The sequence below is a fragment of the Bombus impatiens genome, unplaced genomic scaffold, assembly GCF_000188095.3.
Source record: "Bombus impatiens unplaced genomic scaffold, BIMP_2.2 scf_0417, whole genome shotgun sequence".
NCBI classification, from domain to species: domain Eukaryota; kingdom Metazoa; phylum Arthropoda; class Insecta; order Hymenoptera; family Apidae; genus Bombus; species Bombus impatiens.
In genome coordinates, this window is record NT_176836.1 from 99,077 (window position 1) to 116,438 (window position 17,362).

General features: G+C 37.2%; 2 protein-coding genes across 5 annotated transcripts in view; one reads left to right on the top strand and one right to left on the bottom strand.

Annotated features, from left to right (window-relative positions):
- LOC100742634 overlaps positions 1-8,637 on the bottom strand; it is a 76,366-nt gene extending 67,729 nt beyond the window's left edge. For 2 of the 4 annotated variants that reach the window (XM_033321222.1, XM_003490200.4), the window contains exons 1-2: positions 8,479-8,620; positions 7,938-8,207 (exon numbers count right to left, since the gene is read on the bottom strand). The gene's annotated coding sequence lies outside the window, so the exon portion shown is untranslated. Of the gene's footprint in view, positions 1-7,937; positions 8,208-8,478 lie in introns of all 4 variants that reach the window. The other 2 variants (XM_033321221.1, XM_033321223.1) reach the window with 2 other exon arrangements.
- LOC100745621 (midasin) overlaps positions 1-17,362 on the top strand; it is a 142,173-nt gene that overhangs the window by 84,178 nt on the left and 40,633 nt on the right. The gene's annotated exons all lie outside the window — the stretch shown is intronic.

A 17,362-nucleotide genomic window follows, 5' to 3' on the forward strand; every position in this document is an offset into this window, starting at 1 on the left:
TTTTCAATTGTCACAAAAACCGTAAAGAGAAGATCAATTGAAAAATCACAGAACAGATACACAATACTTCCCAATGAATAATTCGAAAAAAAGAAAAAAAAAGAGAGACAGCGGTGGAAGTATAATAATGACAAACTACGTGAAACTGCGAACTAAATTTCACCGCACACGGCGGTTTCCCATCAAATCATCGGAAAATAAACAAACGGGCCTGGCATAAATTACGCGAAACGCTTTTCCACGAATTTAATGGCTGCGTGTCGTATTAACGAGAGGAACGTTAGTTTGCTTCTGTCGTTCACCTTGCCAAGTTGTTATTTCCACGACGTATTAACGCGCCGCAATGCGAAGGCTGTCGCAATAAACCGCGATCTCGTTTTTCGTGTGCTTCGTTTTTCCCTTTTCACGAATTTTTCTCTCGGTCTTTTTTTTCCCCCGGCGTCATGATCCGGCTTGAAACGAAAACCGGAAAAATCATCGCAACCACGATGAACAGGAACGCGGTGAATAAAGAGACAGACAGATTGGTGGAATCGTTATTTGCTTGGTCGATGAGGATCAGCAGTGTCAACGACATTGTTAGATTAAGTTTTAGTTGAAATGTTATCTTTGATAATATTCGTCTCGTACGAAAGTTCTATTCAGTCGATCAATTTAGATTGTAATATGATACAATGGAATACGCAACGTACTACACCGACGGGAACATCTTTTCTGTATGAAAAGAGACGCGTTTGACAAAATTTGAAGAATTTGCGAATGAAGAAAATTTGCAGAAGATTTGAGGAAATTTGAAGAAATTTTGTAGAATAATATCAAGCAGATAATGTGAGGAAACTTTAGAAAGAAAGATGGACTGTATTAAAAATATTATAATTATGAAAACTAAATAATTGAAATACAATGTAAATTTTGTAGAATATTTCTAATATCAAGCAGATAGTGTGAAGAAACTTTAGAAAGAAAGATGAACTGTATTAAAAATATTATAATTATGAAAACTAAATAATTGAAATACAATGTAAATTTTGTAGAATATTTCTAATATCAAGCAGATAGTGTGAAGAAACTTTAGAAAGAAAGATGAACTGTATTAAAAATATTATAATTATGAAAACTAAATAATTGAAATACAATGTAAATTTTGTAGAATATTTCTAATATCAAGCAGATAGTGTGAAGAAACTTTAGAAAGAAAGATGAACTGTATTAAAAATATTATAATTATGAAAACTAAATAATTGAAATACAATGTAAATTTTGTAGAATATTTCTAATATCAAGCAGATAGTGTGAAGAAACTTTAGAAAGAAAGATGAACTGTATTAAAAATATTATAATTATGAAAACTAAATAATTGAAATACAATGTAAATTTTGTAGAATATTTCTAATATCAAGCAGATAGTGTGAAGAAACTTTAGAAAGAAAGATGAACTGTATTAAAAATATTATAATTATGAAAACTAAATAATTGAAATACAATGTAAATTTTGTAGAATATTTCTAATATCAAGCAGATAGTGTGAGGAAACTTTAAAAAGAAAGATAAACTGTATTAAAAATATTATAATTATGAAAACTAAATAATTGAAATATAATGTATGCAAATGATTCGGTTCAAAGATAGTGATTACTGCCTCTACTTTATTCATTAATTCATTAAACTAATTTGTACGATTCGTTAAAATTGAAACAGCGTTACTGCAAATCGATTAAAGCGTTCTAATGTGCCGGAACGTTGGTGCAAGTGGAAATGTTTGGCGAAACAGCGACAGTAAAAGCGGCAACGTTAAATCTAACAAGGTTGTAATTCTCGTCCCATAAATTTCGCCGCGTCTTCGCTCTGAATTTCGAATGGCTCGGTTATTTCCATGGCTAACTGCGTTTCGTTCCTGTCCGTGTTATCTAACGTCGTCTATAAAGCGTTAAACCTTCCTGTTGTTCCCCCCTTTTTTTTGTTTTCGTTAGTCGTCGAACCTGTTAGTAGTCGGTGAAATATCAGATTACTTTTTAACGGAGAATTATTTTTCCTCGTGGACGTTCTCGAGAATGTTAGGCGCGAAGGTTGTTCGTCTAACTCCGTGTTACAGAATATTATTAAAATTTTAGAAAAGCAATAAATGTTCAGATAATGGAATTTTTATTAATAGAACAATACATAAATCTTGCGATATTTACTGAAATATACTTCAATGTGTCATAAATAAATTACGTTGAAATTAAAAAATATTGCTCGTCGTAACAAGTCCCGGAGACTCAATTTTTTCAATCGCGAATTTGCATGAATATTATCCGCAGCCTGCTTACGACGTTTCCATAGTGAAATAATTCTTTGCCCAAGTTGCATCTGCTCGTTTAATTTAATTATTAAAATTAATTATTCTGCTCTGTAAAAATACAAATTTTAGATGAACGTGCACTGTTTACCGACCGATGTTAAAATCAAAATACACTTGGAAACTGTAGAAAATCGCTAACAGCGACGGCTTAATTATGCATGGAAAAGAGCAATTCCGCGCGATATTCTACGCCATAGGAGACAAGCTCACATTCTTGCCACTCGACTGCGCCCTCCAGCTCCATCTGATGGCGGTCCTCGCTTATTAGACCCACAGGGTGTAAAGAATCCTTTCGTTCCTCCAATTTCGCTGAGTTCGCTTTCGTCTTCCCAGTGATGAACACACCTAAGTGAGAAACTTTTTCGGCAGAAAGAACTTAATCAACCGGCGAGATAAACTTTTTCTTTTTTAACTAGTTTTTATTTAACTCAGCTCGTCATACTCAGCTCGTCTGGTTGGCAAACTATGGATCAGATGGGAAATGATTTTCCATTTATATCTTCCATGTACACTCCGTCTCATAAGTTTATTTTATTATAGCCGCTATTAGGCCATTTCTCAGGTTTGGTACATCAGATTGTTACATGTGAACTATCGTCTTTTTTTTTAAAGTTTGCTTTTGAAGTTGTTACATGTTTTGAAGTTGGTACATTCGACGTTCAGAAGATTTTTGATAGCAACGTGAAACTTGGTTACCGCCACGTTCACGTACAGTCGGAATATTCGTGCGATCTCCTTACGCGAACTTCGACTTGGAAGAAGCGCGACGAAGCTTTCTGGAAACGTAAAATTAGCATTTGGGGAAGATTAAAGACCTAATCCACTCGAGCAGTTTCTTCACGCGTAAATTGTCTTCGAGAGATTTATAAACGTAGGGACCGTAATAGCTCCGTTTTAAGATTCTCGAATTTTAAAATCCAGTCTTGCGGGTTTAGAATAACGAAACAAAGTAGTCCTTGAAACAGTTCGAAAAATTGAATGATTTGGAGAATTTAATTTTAACATTTAATATGCATGGACGTAAGAAACGTAGAATGCAATAACTAGCCCAAATGATCAAAAGTAAATAGTCAATCGATTAGAGTCTTGTGTTTATAGAAAGTTATAATCCAACATATCTGTACATAGAAAAAGAGCAACACATTTACAGGAATTTCAATAACACAATAAATTACAGTAATTATAGAGGGTGGTTGGTAACTGGTAGTACAAGTGGAAAGGGGGTGATTCTACCCGAAAAAAGAAGTCGAAAATATAGAATAAAAATTTTTCGTTTGAGGCTTTGTTTTTGAGAAAATCGACCTTGAATTTTCGCTCGGTGCGCGTGCAGTACGTTATAACGGATCTCACTGTAGATCGTTGTCTCGATAGAAAAATTAAAAAAAAAGAATTGTTATTCTAAAATTGTTCATAACGTGTATGGAACTGAATAACAACAAATGAACAACAAAATGAATGCCAAAATTAATCGAAATATTAGATAGAAAAGAAATGAATTTTACTATCGAAACAAAAGTTGACGATTATTGTTATAATAACTCGGACGAAATGATAATTCTTAAGATTCTCAGAATAATTTTTTAACGATTGTTTAGATTTAAATTAGACTTAAATTTTTTGATACTTAGTCCCAATACTTATGGAAGATGATGTATTGAGTTGGCAACCAAGTGATTGCGAATTTTGTCATTAGGTTAGGTTAGGTTAGGTTAGGTTAGGTTAGGTTAGGTTAGATAAGGTTAGGTTAGATTAGACGAGGTTATGTTAGGTTAGGATAGGTTAGGTTAGTAGCAAAATCTAAAGAGTCGCTTGATTATCGGAAAGTTGGAAAATTTCGCGTTTCGATAGCCTTTTGCTTTTCATGGAAATGTATTTCGCGAGATATGTACTCGAACGTTAGCGCTTTTACGTACTCTGTTTTACTAGAAATAATGCAAAGCTTTCGGCTTGCTGAATTAATTCACTTAAAATGAAAACTTGCGTAAAAGGGTACAGGGTTGGTGGCTGGGCACTTAAAACTTTCAAATAAATTGCGGAAGTTGTACCGTTTTATTTTAATTCCAATTTTAAAGTGCATTTCAAACGCGCCAGCCTATTTCAAATTCTCTTGCACACACTTCGAATAATACGATCGATATTTTTATACATTCGATTACGTCTCGATTAGCCCTTTTTAAACTTATTTTGGCTTTTTAATTACTAAAAAGTAATAAAATATCATCGTCCATCGATCAAGAAATTCCCTCGTCCAACAGATACTACCGATTTCTTTGAAACAAGAAATTAATTCTTCTACGTATACCAATGCAAATGAATCAATTTTACAGTAATTCTATAATTCTACGAAATTTCTGAAAATAAATTCTTCAATTATTCGATATACGTAGAACAGTTTCAGAAGAAGATAGATTAGAAAGAATGGGGCTCGGCCCATCAAATTCCATCGGCTTCCTTGAAACAACACACAATGGCTGAAGCTCGGAGATATCGAGTGGCAACGACCTAATGGCTTAATGCCGCCACGATTATTAGTTAAGGGTTAATTATGACAAACGCGTGCTCGCTCTCTTAAGTTCGATTTGAAGCCTAATTAGCGCAGAGTGCTCTTGCAATCGAATTTGTGGCGGGCCTGGAAAATTGTTTCAAAGGTCTGAAGCTGCGTTTCAACCCGCGATGACACACTTTCCCAAGTCAAAAACCAATCGAACGTTGGCCCGACTCTGTATGGCGTTGAATACTTTGAAAGGGAAATAAGAAAAAGGATAACGAGGCCCATTTGCGAATCCAGGCGTTTCTCAAATCTTCCATTTCCATTTCCATGGCTCGTAATCGGATTTACACTTTTTCTTTTTTTTTTTTGCTCCATAGTATCAAATAAAGCAGACAGTTGTTTCAACGTCGATTACAAATTAATACAACGAACAGTATAAATGAATTAGTGATGATAGGTTATGTATAAATAAATAGGTAAATAGGTAAATAAATATAAATAAATAGGTTATGTTCTTTGTCAGCCCTAACCTCTACTTTCGTTTCGAACTATTAGTAACCTCGATAATGTTCGTATTTATGTTCGTTTCAACGAATGTAAAATAATCCTCAAACGAAATATCAAGTTTTCCTTTTTAAGAATTTTATTAATTATATTTGGCTGATCGTAAATTTAATTTAACAAGAAGAAGAGCCGCAGTTTGCCACTGCCTGCAATGTACATAACGATATATTCCAATCTCTAATTAATATGGATTAATATGTATTTGGTGGGAATTCATTTCGCAAAGTCAACAACCCATGATGGTCTATCGTAACAAAAGCTTCCACAGGAATTCGAAACAATGGCGTATACTCTATCTTCATTCTAAATACATAAATTCTTTTTTCTTACTGCAGACGTAGGACTCGGTAAATCGACTTATTCCATTCTTCTTTTCCATTTATGAAACCTAAGACTCTTTCCTTGGTATTTGCCCCTTAAATAGGAGCTTTCAGTTTTTACCAAAGGCAATTCAATCTCGTTCCCTTTTCTTCGTTCTTCGCAGGCGAAAAAATGAAATTCTTTTAATCTTGCGAAGGAAGCGTAACACGTTTTAGTTAGAACAATGTTTGATCGATCGTTTAAGGAAATTTTGTATGGTCGATACGAGAGAATGTTCCAATATTCAGTAGGTTTAATATCGAAAACCGTGTCAAGCATTCGACAGTCGAAGAAAGAAAATCGTGATCAAGATGAAAGAGGCAGCGTTTCATTTTACGTAGAAATATATATACCGTTGGACTTTCCTTCTCTGCTATCTAAATGAGGAACAGTATCACAGCCGGATAACCAGAATGAGAAGAGAAATTTACTTTTACATACAGAAAGCTAGGTAGCAAGAAAGCTGACTAAAGCTATCATTTTTACTGTGAAAAGGAAAAGTAGACAAATTAGAAATTAATAATTACATTATATAACAACGAGTAATTACATTCGTTGCAATGTTTTCTACTTATAAAAATTACAAAATTCCAATTGTAATAACGTTGGATATTAAAATTCTTAATATTTCTTAATATTATAAAATTCTTGGATATTTCATATGGTGAAATTGTCGAAGATTGCTTTCAAATTTTTCTTCTAAGGTTTACGTTCTTGCAAACAAATATATTTTTTTTAAATTATAAAACTCGACCAATGACTTTGACTAAGTCGCTAATTCTATAAATCATGACGATCAACGTTATTGCAAAGAATTAACTTAAAAAAGAGAAATCTCTTACAACATGGAACACCAATCAACCATGATTTATATTCACGGAAAAGGGAAAAATTCGATTACGTTTCTCGTGGCAGAGTGAAAAACGCTGATCGTCTGTCATCCTTCTTTTCAGTGGAAATTCTTTCATAGAAAATTCTATTAAAGTAGAAACGCCGTTGGTTGCTGCAGTCGGCGTTCGAAACAGCAGCGAAGCTTGATTTTCCAAAATCCGGTTACAGTTTCTAAGAGGCTGTAATCAACCGAGAATTTAATTCTCACAGCCGAAGAGAAAAGGATTTACGATTAATACGAAACACCTAACGAACCGACATTCTTCAACGTTCTCTCGACCAAACAAAATCTCGTATTACGAACAGCTTTACAAACAACAGTAATTTGTGGCCTTAGGCATGTACACAGTCTCTGAATCAAACAAAAAGAAAAAACACTGAAATACGTACTGTCGAGAGATATAAGTAAAATTGAAAGAATTTGCGTATGAAACATTTTTCTAAAATAATTCAATTGTACCATTTATGACCATTGTTCGTAAAAGTCGTATAAAACCGACTATCCTTGAAAGTGGCGTGGCTCTAGCAGATGTACGATATAAGCCACGATAAATCACAGACATGTGTTAAATTTCCACATCCTCGTATTTCAATATTCCATACTGTACATTTAAATAGCCCAACATCTATCATCCCGTCACTCTATGTTTCTCAAAATATGGTAAACGGTCCTCCTGGAATGATCATCGAAATACGATCAGAAATACCGAGAGCTATCCAAATTGAGCGTCAAACAAAATACGCAAAATTAAGAATAAATGAAATTAGCCGTCAACAACTCCCTTAGATGTTGGCGCGTGCGTGGAGTCGCGTAAAACGCCACCCAAATCAAAGGGTAAACAAAAGAAACTGGCGATGAATGTCGAATCAGCCCAAAACGACTGATAACGTTGACCATCTTGAACATTGTACGGATTTTCGGCGAAAATACTGGGAACCGCGATAGGTCGAGTTCTATTTCGCCATAGAAGGTTCAGTTTTTGTCAAATGTATCGTCTCAGGGCGATTCTACCTGAAGTCATCCGCGCTGTTGAACAAGTATATTCTATGAATCACGGTAAAAAGGCAGGAAAACGCGAGAATCCCATAGAAACACGCGGCGCCTAAAAGCGAGCACCAGCTGCAAAATGGGTGGATGGGCGTTTGATCGTCCCAATTAACAAGGCGCTACGCAACCTGAACGAAAAAGAAAAAAAACGCTAATAAAGCATTAACCCAGATAACCACGCAATCTGGCGTCTTGCTGGAAAGAGAAGAAGCGGCGAAACTCGTTCTCTTAGGGATCCTCACCCGGTCCAGTCTAAGAACCAGTCGCTTGCTGCGGGACTTAAATCCAACCGCGAGCCTGATCACCGGTCCTCTCATCCCCCTAGTGTCACGTCTTCTCCGGGGGTGTGTCTCCGTGAAAATTCACCATATTTACTACGACAAGTATCACCACCCCCTACCAACCACCACCACTTTCACAACCACTACCACTTTTCTTGCCACCACTACCGGTCTTCACCACCGCCACCACGTTTCTCACTGGTCAATGAAACTTTTGTCTCCGTGTGTCATCTGTACAACATGTACATATGTGTGTGTATATATATATATATATTTGTACGAGCCGTCCGCAGGTCAAAGTGGTTAACTCCTCTTTCTCAAACTTTTTACATTTCAATGGCAAATCACTGGTGCGCGAACGATGCTTATCTCATATAATTCCATTTGTTTCCTCGCGGAGTTAACCGATTTCGTAGCTAAACGGCTCATATATGTATATATATATATATATATATATATTTACATGTATAATTGATTATACGATAACGCGAGAGATACGAACGTGTGGGAAGCTGAGTATGTTGTAAATGCGAGGCTGTGTAAGAGGGTAAGGAGAAAGAAAATAGACACGAACGAGGATACAGAGAGAGCGAGAGATCGCGATTCTGGCCTCCTGCGGTACTCTCGGCTCGGGGTGCGAGAGAGCACTGAGTTCCGAGTGGATGGAGCCCCTGATACTGAGGGTGCACAGGCCGAGAGAGAGAGAGAGAGACAGAGAGAGAGAGGGATGTTGGGACGACGGAAGCGTCCGCTCGGTGGAATCGACGCGCGCGCGTATTTCGAGCGTGTTCTCGGTGTTGTTTCGCGAGCGCGTTTTAGGGGTGGGAAAGTGGGGTTGGCAGAGAGATACCGATGGTTCGTCGAGTGGTACTCGGGGCCTCGAACCCGACGTCGTCCTGCGCCAGAAATTCTGACGCCTTCGGTTATAGCCGATCCGCTTTTGTTAAGAATACCACGGCGTGAATACGTACGAGGGTGAAGGTGAGCGACGAGAGCGATTTTCGGGCTGCGTGCTTTCGCCGTTGCTCGTCGACTTGGTTTGCAGTGGCTCGTGGAAATATTTGAACAGTTAGCAGAGAAACTTTCTATGTACGTACGTAGTACGCGCGTTATATAAGACGTTCTACAATTTTCTACAGAAACGCTTCACACACAGACATTGTTTGATGTGGTAAGTACATTTCTGTACGTCGATTTGTAGCTTCTTTAGGCGTCGAGTAAATTTCCGATGCGTAGAGCAGACAAAGTTGCAGGTAATACATGTGCAAGTGTTGGAGCAATTATCAGAGAAAATTTGCATGTGCGTTGTATAATTCAGTTGGATGGGAGAATTTCTGTACGTGGATTTTGAGGAAGGCCAAGCGGAAGCTATCGGACCGATCGACTTGATCTATCGCGCTCGGTTCCACATGCCAGCGGCGTTACTTCCGCCGCTGACACGAGGGGATCACACTTTTTGCTCGGGTCTCTGATTGTCCCGAAAGAGGTGGAAACGGCACCAAGTGAATTAGAATGGGGGCTCGCGGCTCGAAATATTCGTCTTGGCTCGGTCGACGTGAAAAATTAACGGCACGTAGAATACCAGCGCACGAGAGATATTTTTCAGCGGAACAGGCATCTGGAACGTCTTATTATTAGACTGTAGGCTGTGGGGTTAACGTTCACGACGACGACGACGATTCACCGAGCAAAAATGAAGAATTAATCAAGTTCTCGAGCCAAGTCGCGATCTCGGTCCTCCTGTTTCGCTGTAATTCCACTAACATTATTAGCGAACTTTCGCAACTCAGGACGCTGCACGCTGCGTCTAATACCAGGCTTTTCAGGCTACCAGACCGCATCCAATAGAAAGAGATTTCTCACGTTTCGCCGACAGTTAGCTTCATCGGCAGTCAAAGAACGCACCGACATCGGTCTTTCTATATGCAACTAACTAATTCTTCTAATTAAAAGATCTATATACACTATGGAGCTGTTCCATATTCAAAATTTTGTTCGCATGTTTTTCTAAATTGAGATGTCTGTGGTATCCTTTCATCGACTAAATGCACATGACATTGGTATCGATTTCGCTTGAAACAGTAAAACACGGCGAGAAGAAAAACGAAGCGGATTTCGCTTAGTTTCGGGGATATTTGAGTGCATTGATTAAAATTGCACGCCTCCCATATACCGGGTGGCCCACTTCACTCGTACACATTAAATATACGTTTAACATTGGAAGAACAGAGGGCTATTTCGCGCATCCTACCGATTTCGAGTATTCGCGAACAAGTTAATATAATTGCACGCCTCCCATATACCGGGTGGCCCACTTCACTCGTACACATTAAATATACGTTTAACATTGGAAGAACAGAGGGCTATTTCGCGCATCCTACCGATTTCGAGTATTCGCGAACAAGTTAATATAATTGCACGCCTCCCATATACCGGGTGGCCCACTTCACTCGTACACATTAAATATACGTTTAACATTGGAAGAACAGAGGGCTATTTCGCGCATCCTACCGATTTCGAGTATTCGCGAACAAGTTAATATAATTGCACGCCTCCCATATACCGGGTGGCCCACTTCACTCGTACACATTAAATATACGTTTAACATTGGAAGAACAGAGGGCTATTTCGCGCATCCTACCGATTTCGAGTATTCGCGAACAAGTTAATATAATTGCACGCCTCCCATATACCGGGTGGCCCACTTCACTCGTACACATTAAATATACGTTTAACATTGGAAGAACAGAGGGCTATTTCGCGCATCCTACCGATTTCGAGTATTCGCGAACAAGTTAATATAATTGCACGCCTCCCATATACCGGGTGGCCCACTTCACTCGTACACATTAAATATACGTTTAACATTGGAAGAACAGAGGGCTATTTCGCGCATCCTACCGATTTCGAGTATTCGCGAACAAGTTAATATAATTGCACGCCTCCCATATACCGGGTGGCCCACTTCACTCGTACACCTTAAATATCCGTTTAACATTGGAAGAAAAGAACTATTTCGCACATCCTACCGATTCTGAGTATTCGCGAGCAAATTACAATAATTGCACACTTCCCATATACCGGGTGGCCCACTTCACTCGTACACCTTAAATATCCGTTTAACATTGGAAGAAAAGAACTATTTCGCACATCCTACCGATTCTGAGTATTCGCGAGCAAATTACAATAATTGCACACTTCCCATATACCGGGTGGCCCACTTCACTCGTACACCTTAAATATCCGTTTAACATTGGAAGAAAAGAACTATTTCGCACATCCTACCGATTCTGAGTATTCGCGAGCAAATTACAATAATTGCACACTTCCCATATACCGGGTGGCCCACTTCACTCGTACACCTTAAATATCCGTTTAACATTGGAAGAAAAGAGGACGAAACGCACAACTCTCTTTTCATCCGCCACAGTAGCATTTGCTCAAACAATTTATCGTTGACCTACTTGATACTAATAACTAAAGCAAAATGATATTAATGGTTGGGAATTCGTGCATAGATTATTAGCAAAAGATATTAGGCGAATAAAAAAACCGATGGAACTATGGCACGTATTTATATGGTAAAACGGTAATTTCGCGCGGGCCATCTGTTTCAAATGTCAGTCGTAGATTTCGCGTATCTGTGCGTGTCATTCGCCATGGAGCTTTGCCCGTACGTCGAAACACAAAACTTGGCACTGCTCTTACGTTTGCAATTTAATTAAATTTATATAGAATAAATAAATATTAATTAAGAAAATTAATTTACAAATGAAGTTTAACCGCTATTGCTGGCACTAAATTTATCTTTATTAAAATTGTTTCCTAAATTTAACTTTCATTAATTTACTAAATCTAATTATTAAATTATTATTAATATTTAATGTTAAATCATTTTATATAGATATATAAATTTTACTAATTAATAAATCATCATAAAATTTATTTTATATTATTAATACTTTTAAAATCAAAATTTAACATTTAATGGATCCTCGCAACAAAAACAAATTATTGCCACGTACGTCGTGTTAAATATAAATCGTCTGTGGTCATAAACGAAGAATGAGAGACACTTGGTGCGATTCAATCAAAACGTCGATACATTTATCGTATCTTCGACAATTTGCAAAGATACGATAGAGAAGAAGAAGAGGAGGAGAAGAGAGAGATGAAGAAGAGCTTCAGAATGACAACATTTTTAAATCAAACGATAGCTTCTGAAACTTGTAGCTAGCTACTGGAAATTGTAATATTTTGTATTATTTTAACGACGATGAGGAGAATTTATTTCTTCAATTTCCACAATGTAATCTGCCTGACAGTCGACGAGCCATCCGCTACCAAGTGATAGATTTATCATTAAAAAATTATTCCAATTGTTTCTTATTTCTGTTCAAATGCTGTAAATTTCAAGAACAATTTACGTAGAGAAACAGGAACCTTAGGCTCCGTACGATTCGCAGATTTTCAATAGAACCTTCCTTCCGTACTTTTAACCCGCAACGCTGGCGGCTACCTTTGGTTTTTGGCGAATCGATAGGAAAATATATTGATACCACTCTTATCGCAATGTGCAGTTGTCTAGAAACTTTGGTCTAGTTCGGAGTATTCTGAAGCATTTCCGATTAAGAGACGAAATTTAAGGCTAGACGAGATGCTACAAAAAGTAAGATTGTTAGTTAAATTATTATTGAAATTTATTATACCAACATCGAACCCGAACGGAGTCTCAGCGTTCTAAGCAAATTGCACTAATTGTCAGCGCAGGCTTCACGAAATAACGCAATCGTTTCACATGGCCTTCAGTATTCGCTGTCATACTTTGCCTGCTGTCTTTATGTCGGCGTATTTTTAGTGTCGGTTCACTATACGTTGCACAGCCTTTCGGGATGTGTTCGATCGATCCTGACTTGTTCCTGTCGCATACTTGGCATAGTTCTTCTTCATTTATACAGGGTGGTTGGTAACTGGTGGTACAAGCGGAAAGGGGGTGATTCTACGCGAAAAAATAAGTCGAAAATATAGAATACAAATTTTTCGTTCGAGGCTTTGTTTTCGAGAAAATCGACTTTGAATTTTCGCTCGGTACGCGCGCACTTTATCGCGTCTCGTTATAACGGATCTCACTGTAGATCGTTGTCTCGATGTAAAAATTAAAAAAAGAATTGTTATTCTATATTTTCGACTTCTTTTTTCGCGCAGAATCAACCCCTTCCCGCTTGTACCACCAGTTACCAACCACCCTGTACAATATATATCATAATATATAACATAACTGTACTTTACCTTCAATGTAAATTGGCAAATTTTGAAAAAAAGATTATAAAAGAAATGTAAGAATGATATTTACAAAATTCAAAACGGAACATATTATGAAATAAAGGGAGGATAAATTAATGCCAATTGTATTTCAATATTTGTTGAAAATCACACTAATAATACTTATTCAAAATCGTTACGAAAAATGGAAAAATCAGTTCGCTTTTATAAACACAGTACTTACAAATAAGAAGAATCATGGTTTGGTCATAGTTTGATATAGAACACGTAGAGTATAAAGCATGAATACTGTATTCTCAATTATACAGGGTGGTTGATATCTGGTGGTACAAGCGAAAAGGGGGTGATTCTACGCAAAAAAAGAAGCCGAAAATATAGAATAATAATTTTTCGTTTGAGGCTTTGTTTGCGAGAAAATCGACTTTGAATTTCCTTTCGGTACGCGTGCACTTTATCACATCTCGTTATAACGGATCTCACTGTAGATCGTTGTCTCGATGGAAAAATTAAAAAAGAAATTTTTTATTCTATATTTTCGACTTCTTTTTTCGCGTAGAATCACCCCCTTTCCGCTTGTACCACCAGTTACCAACCACCCTGTACAATATATATCATAATATATAACATAACTGTACTTTACCTTCAATGTAAATTGGCAAATTTTGAAAAAAAGATTATAAAAGAAATGTAAGAATGATATTTACAAAATTCAAAACGGAACATATTATGAAATAAAGGGAGAATAAATTAATGCCAATTGTATTTCAATATTTGTTGAAAATCAAAGTTAATATAATTGCACGCCTCCCATATACCGGGTGGCCCACTTCACTCGTACACATTAAATATACGTTTAACATTGGAAGAACAGAGGGCTATTTCGCGCATCCTACCGATTTCGAGTATTCGCGAACAAGTTAATATAATTGCACGCCTCCCATATACCGGGTGGCCCACTTCACTCGTACACCTTAAATATCCGTTTAACATTGGAAGAAAAGAACTATTTCACACATCGTACCGATTCTTAGTATTCGCGAGCAAATTACAATAATTGCACACTTCCCATATACCGGGTGGCCCACTTCACTCGTACACCTTAAATATCCTTTTAACATTGGAAGAACAGAGGGCTATTTCGCGCATTCTACCGATTTCGAGTATTCGCGAACAAGTTAATATAATTGCACGCCTCCCATATACCGGGTGGCCCACTTCAGTATAGATCGTTGTCTCAGTGGAAAAATTAAAAAAAAAATTTAAAAAAATTTTTATTCTATATTTTTATTATTCCATCGAGACAACGATCTAGAGTGAGATCCGTTATAACGAGACGTGAAGTTCACGCGTACCGAGCGACAATTCACAGTCGATTTTCTTGATACTTCGCTGATTCTATTGCTTCGCCATCCTTCTCTTCCTGCCAGTCTTATTTATCTTTGGGCTTGTGCTCGAATATTATGTACAGGGTGGACGATATGTAACTGACTGATTTCAAAGTTCCGCTACTCTACGTTGCGTTATTTTTTGTTCCGCTTTTACGCAACCATTGCGTCGAACGTTACGTCAAAGCAATCCGTCGATAACGGTGATCGACATGACGACGTTGGCCATCTCGATAGCCTGATTGAACTGCGCTTCTTTTTACGGGGTTTCCTTAAACGCGAAGCGTATGTCGATAAAGGGAACACTATGGGGCAGGTGAAGAAAGTTGCTATTGGAGAAACAATAGCCAACATGACTTGTGAAACGCAGCGAAGAATGCGATTGAAAGGGCTGCACTTTGTACAACGTCTGGAGGCGAACATCTGTCTGATGTTATATTGCATACGTAATTTCCAAATAGTAATTAGTGACTTGTATTTAAAACGTTGTGTTTCGTTTTGTTTCAAGGATATAATTAGCTGGTGACAATTAGAATCAGTCAGTTTTATATCGTCCACCTTGTATATTCAATTTATCGATACAAATACGATAATAAACAGCGTAATTTCAACGTAAATAAGATAAATAATGTTATTTGAAAATAAACGTAAATTTCGATAGAGATACAGAATAATGCGGAATTTCAGAGATAATTTCAGGGTGAACAAAGTGAATGGAATAAAATAATGGACCGATACAAATTAGCTGTTGTAATGGATGAAGAAGATGGAATGAAGCGAAAAGAGCGTAGAAGGAAAAGAGTAATATACGAGCACGATTTCCCTTCGCTGTTTATTATCTCGTTCATTTACACGCGAATACATCGCGTGCAATGAGCCAATAATTTTTGGTACACCGCGTACATTCATTCAGCAGATCGAAATAAAAATACGAAATACTGTACGTGCTCGGCTTTGCTTTATTATTATACGTGTCTTGTACATTGTATCACGTTTCGCCATTATCTGGCCCATTATATGAATTTTTTAACCGACCGAAGGTAAATTATTTTCAATGTAATCGACAACTGTTTCGCGTGTCCCTTTTTATCGTTACATGCGTTGTGATTTCTATATTCCTTTTAAAATAATTATCTGACGTATAAATGAGCAATTCAAATAAACCTAATTAATTTTCTCACCCTCGTCCGCGCATGTATCGTTTACACGTTTTGCTGTTAGAAATGACATTCTGTTTGGCGAAGATCAATGCAACGTAATCCCAATAAAATAATCAATTCGTAAGCGTCAATAATGGCAACGAACAAAGCGCATAACCGTGTGGCGGCACTCAACAGCAAATACCACCACTCGACACTAACTAGCGTCGAACGACGGCAGCGCAGTGGTTAGCGCCTTAGGTTACGAACGTTCGGGACCCGGGTTCTCAAATCCCGGCGACCGGAGTCCGATTTTTCTTCCACGCATCTAAATTAGAAGAGAAATAGCAGTACCCCATCAGCGACATCTACAAGTATCACGGACAACACTTACGCCTCAACTGTGTTCTTTACGAATTCCAGCGAAGAAAAGACGCTGTAAAGAACGTGCGAGTGGATTTGTCGTGTTCTTAATGAAGATATCGTTATCGTACGATGTGTGTGCATTTCGCTTTTAAACGGTTTAACGCTAGAACTACCGATAGTTAACACGAAGCTATTTCTACCAAAACCAGTGAAAATGACTGGTCTTTAAAAAATGCCTAATAATAGAATATTTTTATATTTATTGATTTATTACTTTCTTACAGAAGTAATTCCATGTTATGTAGTATATTTTTGGTATTATTAATCCATCTGGGACCATGTTACCTAAACGAGGGTTGGCACGTTTATAAAATTGTAGAAACAGTCATTTTGACTAGTGTGGTGTTTCTAATGTTAGTATTTAGCGATCTAGCGATCGATCCGGAATTTTCCTGATAACTGATATCGTCGTATTGAATGATACGCAGTAAAAGTTCGAAAAACGCGTGGCAAGTTGTAGAAAACGAGGAAACTGGTTAATTGGGGTTCGATAAACAGATTGCAGGATCCTTTTACACTTGGACAAGTACCAGTCATTTTCACTGGTATTGGTATAAGTAGCCTTGATACAAAATTATTTTCAGTTGAATACATAAAAAACAAACTAAAATTCAATACATTATTTTTTTAGTTATCGTTGCGAACTTGTAAAACTAGTCAATTTGACTGGTGTGGTAGTTCTTTGTTGGTGTTAACACTTTAACTGCTACGCCGAAATTACATGTTTCGCTGAGGGCGCCACGGGAGTATTTTAATTATTCAAAACATATAATGGCAAAATAATAATAAATGGATGATGTAAGACAACATACTTCCCCAGTGGACCGTTTATCTTCTTGGTGGTCACGGGTGACCACCGTAGCGCCTTGGTGACAGTTGATAGCGACATATTATAACTTCCTTTATTTCAACAAATCATTCGCTTTCGTTATTTCGTCGTAAACAAAACGTGCAGGATATATTGTTGAAACGTATAGAAGATATTAGTAAACAGTATTTGCTCATTCTATGTATAATAGTAAGGTATGTTCACACTTCTAACTTCAATTATATGATTTTAAAGCATCATTTACGATTATTTTTTGATGTTGTTTCTGTATTTAGAGGTAGGATCACAATAGCTATTATTTTATCTTTTGGATAAATCTATCAC